The sequence below is a fragment of the Manihot esculenta genome, chromosome 2, assembly GCF_001659605.2.
Source record: "Manihot esculenta cultivar AM560-2 chromosome 2, M.esculenta_v8, whole genome shotgun sequence".
Classification (NCBI taxonomy): Eukaryota; Viridiplantae; Streptophyta; class Magnoliopsida; order Malpighiales; family Euphorbiaceae; genus Manihot; species Manihot esculenta.
The window spans coordinates 36431865-36440395 of NC_035162.2; positions in this window are offsets into that span (position 1 = coordinate 36431865).

Sequence of the window (8531 nt, forward strand, 5' to 3'; positions counted from 1 at the left end):
ATTTTTGCTAATATAACTTTCAAGTTTGGCAAGAAAAATATCTAAGAAATAAATAATCATAAAACTAACTCTTGAAATTAATTGCTCAAAGTAATGATTTGTTATGTGTTTATGCTTATGATTTAAGTGCATCAGTTGTAATTATATCTTCAAATGCCTATTTATTTTCATTAACTTTACAAATCTTTTTCACTGTTATCTTCATGTTACCGCCATCACAAGTTTTTTTAATTGTTTGTATATGAACGTGGCGGTTGATAACTTTGCCCAAAAGCATGGATATCGTTGTAGAAGACTATATTACTTTAATTCTGCCGCTTAAGCCGTGCAAGATCAAAGTATGAAGGAAATGAAAATTGATCTCGAAATACTTAGTGCGCTCATGTAACACATGATTTGCTGCAATGTCTTACGGCTTGATTTGGAAGAAATCGAAAATTCATAAAGAAGCAGCTTTAACTAGATTATCGCACAAGCTATAAAGTCCTAGACCTGTACACGGATTCAGCAAAGAAGTGGAAAACAATGATTTGTTTCTTTCATTTCCATGAAACTGGAGATTTGTAGTGAGCGGACAACTGGCCCAGTCCGGAACACAACAGTCTATTAAATGTAAATTGCAATTTCGTAGGGCTGCATGATTTGATGGGGTTGATGCATAAATTAAAAGAATATTTGCTCCAAATAAGAAATATCAAGGTGAATGATTATCAAATAAATCAGGCACCATATATAAAGCACAAATAAAATATTGTCATATTTGATGTTTTGAGATCCAATATAAGATAGGTTCATAGTGTATTTTTTGTAAATTTGATCTGGTTCATTCTTTATTTCTTCTTTTTATTCTTTTCCCTTTTATCATTTATGACGTGTAATCTTCGTCCTGTGTCTATACATTATGTCATTGTCACGCAGAACCGTATGTACGGATGTACTGTGTTCTTTCCTATCGCCATGTGGGCACGATCCCATATGTTTAGGAGTCTGTTGCTTTATGGATCCATCAAGTCAATTGGACTAGACCTCATTCACTTGGGCCTAAGTCCTACCCTGTCCAGTCTATCCGAACGAGGCCTGGGCTACGTGCTGGAGAACAAACCTGTGTATTGGGCTTAAAAGGGATTATGATCTGACCTTCCAATGTGGACTCAGTCATAGCCTAGGTATTCAAGCCCCATTAGTTATCAAGTGCCCCATAATTAATGAGCGGATAAATCCTAAAATTCTAATTATTACTGCGCGGCTCTAGGAGTATTTTTGTCAAAACGTCTCCTCTTTGTTTTTATCTATTTCAAACTGACGCTTTTGACCTCTTGCACTGTTTCTGCTATCTTGTCCTCTCTATTCTCTGTAATTTCTACCTATCTAATCTGAGGTATGTCTTACTCTTCTCATGACTTTCGTTAGAATTTTTGATGTTATGGGTCTGATGTCCTTTATCACCCCTTCTTCTCTTTCTCATTTCTTTTCTAGCGACTATGCTGATACCATCATACATAAGATTAGGGCTCCCTTCCTAATGAGCGCTTAATAGACACCCAGCAAGAGCGCAACCTAGTCTTCTTTGTCAAACAACGCGATTTCGGGCTGACCTTCCCTTTTACCCCTTTCTTCATTAAAGTCTTCCGTAACTTTAGGGTGACTCCCCGTATGTTGTCTCCCAATTCCATCCTATTTATGTGCTGCTTTGAGTCTGTTTGTTTATGCTGGGATTTTACCCCTCTGTTGCATTGTTCTGTACCTTTTTCCGTCTCATCACGTCCACCCATGGATTATACTATTTTGATCCCCGGATAGGGTTATCCATCTTTGCTAGATATAAGGACTCAATAAAAGGTTGGGCTGAGACCTCTGTGTTAGTCAAGCTAAAGGAGAGCTCGAGGATCAATTGGGATGTCGAACTCTTTTTGGGGGAAGTCCCTCAGGGCTGCAATGACTTACCCAAATTAACCCTGGTGGACCAAGTCTGCCTTGTTCGACTGACCTCTGAAAAGAAAAAGTATGATGTCGAGAAGTGCATGTTTATGTCCAGCCTTCGAGACTGCCGAAAAGCTGGTATTATTATTTTTTTGTTTTTTTTTCTTGTTATATTTTCCTCTTGTTGCTTTGACTTCTAACCGGATTAGTGTTTTCTTTTCAGTTTATGATGTACCCATGGACACCATCAAGTTTCCAAAGAACTTCATCCTATCTCGGAAAAGCATAAAGGCGACTTTGGCAGATTTAAAGCTACCAAGACGGTGGCTGATGTAACCTGAGAGGTCTTCCAGCCTGTGGACCCTGCAACTACAGCTCATCGTATTGCCAACCTTCTCTAGCCTTGGTACCTTGGCAAGGAGTTCTCGCTCTGCAGCCTCAATGACGTCCATTTTTACTAAGGCGTCGGCTCGAGCCAAGACTCCATCTGCTTCTAAATAGACTCCTAAGAGGTTCATCGCGCTCAACGAGTCTGCCAAGAATATCTCAAAGGAGGGCACTAGGGTTGCGAGAATTACGAAATTTATAATCAGAATTATTTGAATGGCTATTTTCTTGAAATTTATAATCAGAATTATTAGTGGTGTAAAATTGCGAGAATTACGACCACCGAAATTGTTATTTTTTATTAAGGTAACAACTGCTGATAATGATTGGGGTGGCTAGCTTTGCTTTTTCATATTGGAGAAGAAGCTTTTCATATAGTTCTTCATAGGAGGAAATTGATTCCCTAACTTGAATTGTAATACAGTTCTCACAAATTTCTAGTTCAAGACCACTAAAGATTTTGACAATCAATTCATCATTAGAGATAGAAGCACCGGCAATAGCAAGTTCAGCAAAAAGGGACTTGATTTGATGAAAATAATCAACTACGGGTTATGACTCCTTATAAAGACAAGCAAGCTAATCATGAAGGCCAAAAATTCTGGTTTGAGACTTGTGTTGTATAAGATGTGCAAAGAGAATCTTATGCAGGTTTGGAAGGGGGGCTGCAGCAACAATTGGAGCAATTGTTAGATCCACAGAGGCCATAATAGCATTCTGAATGAGTTGATCTTGACGGAACAAGATGTTGTAGTCTTGATTTTCAATTTGTTGATTTTTTTCAATAATAGTGAGGTAAGAAGCTGGAGATTTTTCATCAGACTGCTCGAAAAGATTATATCCAAGCATGAGCATTGAGATTTGAGCTTTCCATATTGCAAAGTTATGGCTGCCAGCAAGTTTTATCGGCAATTGAGAGACTGAGTTGAATTAAACAATTGTGGAGTTGTTACTAGAAGCATCAACATTAATGACATTCATATTGATGACATTTTATAAATAGGAAAAATCACACTCGCAAGAGTTTAAGGGAACTCTAATATCCTATAAATAAAGCGAAGATAATTAGAAATATATTTTCTATTCAACTGAAAATATATATATATATCTTGAAATATAATCCAGATCAAAGTAAATCATAAAAACAGAATTTAAATAACAAAACACCTAAAAATATAGTGAAAGAATTAGAGTTACAATAAAAGATAATTACTAAAATCACATATGATAATACTTGTCGGCTTGAAATTGTCAGGCTCTAACAACCTTAAAGATATATTTATATTTACATTCCAACAATCTGCAACTTTGACAAAATAATGGATAAATAGTAGTATGATGAATTTTTAATTTGCAAATTTTACCTCAAAGATATATTTATGATTGTACAAATACCAGTATGGTGAATAAAATCAACAATTGAAATTGAATAATATTCTAATTTTATTCATGAGTAGGATTGCGTATTGACTTATTAGACTCTTATCAAGTAGTCATGTTTTATGGTAATAACTCATTACTTATTTTGAGTGAGTATTGTGTTACATTAAATAAATTTTAATTTCGCTCTTTTATACTAGATAAATTAATAATAAATTTAAATTGATTCAATTTTTATAATTTTTATTATTTTTACTGTAAACATAAATATTTATTCTTATTTATAAGAATAACTTTATCACATTCATTAAGAAATTATTATTAATATTTTTATAATATTTAAAATCTAAATTCTATATAATTTTTTATCATTAAAAATATAAACGATTGTTTTTTTAAATTAACAAAACAATATAATAAATTTCTTAATACTCTCTCCATTCCATGATTGTTGTAGGATTTACTTTTCACACATATTAAAAAACATAATTTATTTATTAACTTTCCCATTATACCATTTTAAAGTTATTAAATTTTATTAAATATTAGAGATGTTTGAAGATATTTTTAAAAAATAAGATAAAATTAATCCTGTTATTAAATTTTATTAAATATTAGAGATATTGTGAGATATTTTTTATAAATAAAATAAAATTAAATATAGTTATAATAGTTAAATTTACATGTAATAGTATAAAAAAGAAAAGTGGATAATAATTTTAAGACAATCAAAAAAGAAAAGGTAGATAAAAATTATAGGATAAATAGAGTATTAATTATATATGTATTAAATATTAATAATCAATATTAAATTAAAATAATTTTTTAAAGAGTATTTATTAATTAAAAATAAGAAATAAAATTAAAATTAAAACAAAAAAAATAAAAGATAAGAAAAAAAAAAGTCTCTAAGGGATAATTAAGTAATTTTAATGTAAATAGTCTAAGAGAAATTATTTTTTGTAAAATTTTAACGATTTTGGCAAGATTTATTTTTAGTTCAAAATCAATTTTGATGATGATTCAAGAGAATTGAATTCTTACACTTAGTTTTACAAAATACAAAAATTTTTAAAAAAAATTCATTTCGTTTGAATTCTTTCAAAATTAGGCATTCCAAACAAGAGTGCTGTGAAAAGAAGGGTGAAGAGAATTAAAAATCCAATTTCATCCGAGCTATAAAATCTGGAGAAGTTGATGTTGGTGAAGTGAGAGTTCTATAAAGCTAAATTTGTTTTTGACTGATAAGGCAATGGTCATTGCTCAACTCTATGTTAAGTAATTTTCTTTTTTGAATAAACATAAAAACCTAATGCAAGGCCAAGATTGCCAGAGGAGCACAAGACATGCAGGGAGAAAGATCATCAAAATGATCTTCAGTTTTAAAGGAAGAATCTCTGGGCGGCACTTGGGTATAAAAAATTTTTTAAAATTTTCTACTCTAATATCACAATAACTTTGTCACCAAAGGGAATATTATTAAGAAAGATAAGATATTCTTATATTACTTACCTTATATGGATAAGAAAAAATATATATACAATAAAACAAAATAAAATATACAATATGTTACTGTAAATTAGTTTCTAAGATTATTTATTGTCGTAAATTAGTTTTACGATTAACTCAGGGATTTATGATTATTCTCAATAGTAGTAGTTTTTATTTATAGAGTTTATCTTATCTTTTGTATAGTTTACCTTTATTATCTCAGTAGTACGAGTTTGTATATTTTGTTCATAAAAATCAATGATCAATGTTCTCAAGTTTCTCCACTAATTTACTATTGGTGGATAAGAACATAAAGAATGTTCTCAAGTTTCTAAGATTATCTTATCTCAGTAGTACGAGTTTGTATATTTTGTTCATAAAAATCAATGATCAATGTTCTCAAGTTTCTCCACAAACACGGATAAATAATAACTTTAATTTATTTTAGTTCTATTTTTAATAATAAATATTTTGCTAAAAGATATATTTATAAAGGGTAAATGGATAAGAACATAAAAATGTTTAGAAATTATCCATCATTTTTATATATTTTTAGCAATAATCATGTAATAAAATCATAAATTTCTTTTTAGTATCAACTTAAAGTATTACTCATTGGTTAATAAATTTTTGAATTCTATCACTGATACTATTAATTAATTAATATGAAATAGTTCCCTTGTTTTTTAATTGTCTACTTGACCTAAAAAAGTGAAGTCTTTATGCTATTTAAACTAACTATTCTAGTAAAAACAGGACAGTTTTTCAAATTTTTGAAAATTTTAACTAACCATTAAATGAATTTTGAGATATTCATGTGGCAATCTAAGTGGATTATAGTAATTCATGTGGCATATTTAGAAAATTCTCACACTCAATTGTATAAGTTAAAGACTAATTAAAAATTAAAATATCATAATGATATGTACTTACCATGTTTTGAATAATATATATATTTTTTAAATTTTAAATAATGTTTTAATTTTAAATTTGATAAATGTATACAGCTGAATGTGTGTAAAAATTCCCTCACATGAAATATAAAAAGAATATGAGGCCAATTATTAAAAAAAAAAACTTAAAACCTTTTTATCTATTTACATTTTAATCCAAAATTTTAGATTTAGATAAAATAGTAAAAAATACTTCAAAATTTTATTCAATTTTTTAAATTAGGTCTCCTTCCAATAACACAAACAACGCTCTTTGAAGAAATGATATCATTTATGAGAAACATAAGTGTTTATAACCCTAAATATATATATATATATATATATATATATTAATTGCAAATTCAATCAAACCGATTACGAGGGAGTAGCTGAATAGAACTAAAAGAATTTTTCTTTATTTTTGTTAAGTTTATTGACTCTAAAAATTACAAAGATGACAATTATATATGTCTTCAACTAATCAAATTGAAAAAAAAAATCAATTTTTTTAAATATTAATAAATAAATAAAAATCAAAACAAGAAAACCAAATTGGATCAATTTGATTGGATTTTCGGCTTTAGTGGAAACTACACATCTCTAATGTGAAAATAAGCAAAATTTAGAGAAAAATGTTTAGATTTTATCAAAATTAAAACATTTGAATTAAACTGTAAATTTTCAAAAAGTTAAGAATGTTATTTTATAATTAGGCATTCTCCTTTATTGTTATGTGCTACCCATGATATAATAATTAAAATAAGCCATATATATTGGAATTGCATCTTTCTCCAAATCCAATTTAAAAATTGGATAAAATTTTTAAAGTATTTGAAAATTTAATTGTTTTGTGAAAATTAAAAGAATTAGATTAAATTGTAAGAAGGATAATAGACTTGGCTCTTTTAGGCCATTAGTCAACATTTTAGATTCATGTATATTGTTTAATTATTTTAGATTCATTCAACATTTGAAAGATAATACAGTTAATATTTAATATCGTATCTGATAGCATATAAAATATAATAGCCTCAAGTCTTGTCACATGTATCTCACTATCAGACTATGGATATGATCAAGGCAAAACCTTCATGAGAGGCAGGTTAGGGGATTTTGGGAACCTGCCTAGAAGAATTAGGGCAATAAAAAAGATCAAGACACTTCAATGTCCTAATGTATCGTATGAAACTTTAAATACACATGTTTCAATCCCTCTATGACCTAACGTATACAAAAGAAGGAAATTGTCTATGCGGGCTAAGTATTAAATGAGCCAAGCGCTCACTATTAATGAGCCGACTGAAAAATTTATATCAAAATGTGCAATTGTCTAATATGAAGAGGCATTTACAGATATTCCCTATACGGACACAAATATAAGAACTCCTATGAACATAAAAAATATAACTTTCCTCCTATCTTCATCAACCTCATAACTTTCTCTGCAAGTTCTCTACCTTAAACTCTTCAAATGCTTCATGCCTAAGGCTATAACTTCCTCGTTATCTAAGCTCATTTAATGCATTCATATCCACTTGTCTTGTGAATCCATGTTCCTCATTTAATGCATTCATATCCACTTGTCTTGTGAATCCATGTTCTCAGACCACCACGTGTCTTAAACTTATAACTCTGTAGATCTAACAATTATCAATTGGTGCCAGCTATGGAATGAAAGTGATCTTTTCGTCATCGGAATTCCTAATTACCCAGTAACATTCACATGACAACTCCTTACCCAGTGACATTCACATGACAACTCCAGAAATAAAGAGCTCATTCAAGAACTTAGAGCAAAAGTTCCCTGACAGACAATCATGGATAAAAGCCCATCCAAGACATCAAGGCTAAACTACCCTAACAGATCAATGGGGCAAAAGAGCTCATACAAGAACTCAGGGCTAAATTGCCCTGACAAGACAAATAGAGAAAAAGAGCCCATACAAACTCTCAAGGCTAAAGTGCCTTGAAAGACAAACAAGGCTAAAGAGCTCGTCCAAACCCTTAGGGCCAAAGAGCCTTTTAAAGACCGCAAAGCTAAAGTGCCCTGACGAGAGAGCATGATTTAAAAGTCAAGAACAAGTTTATAGGGATAAAAGCCTTGAAAATAAATTAGAACCAAGAAGCCGGTATAAGACCTTAATGGTAAACTAGAACAAGAGCCCATACGTGGATGCGACCTAATATTATTCATATATCATCTCAATAAGGACCTGAAATTATAAGTTAAAATTATGCAAATTATAGACTGAGTCCTTATTGCTGGTCAATAAATTATAACGTTTCATAATTCCTCTCATCTAAATGAACTGTCAGGTCATCTGGGCTAGATATACTTAATATGTCCAAGCGAAACCTTTAGAATGCCAAGGCCTTATGAAAAGGTCAAGGCTAAGCATGTTTGAATGACCTTGTAAAAAT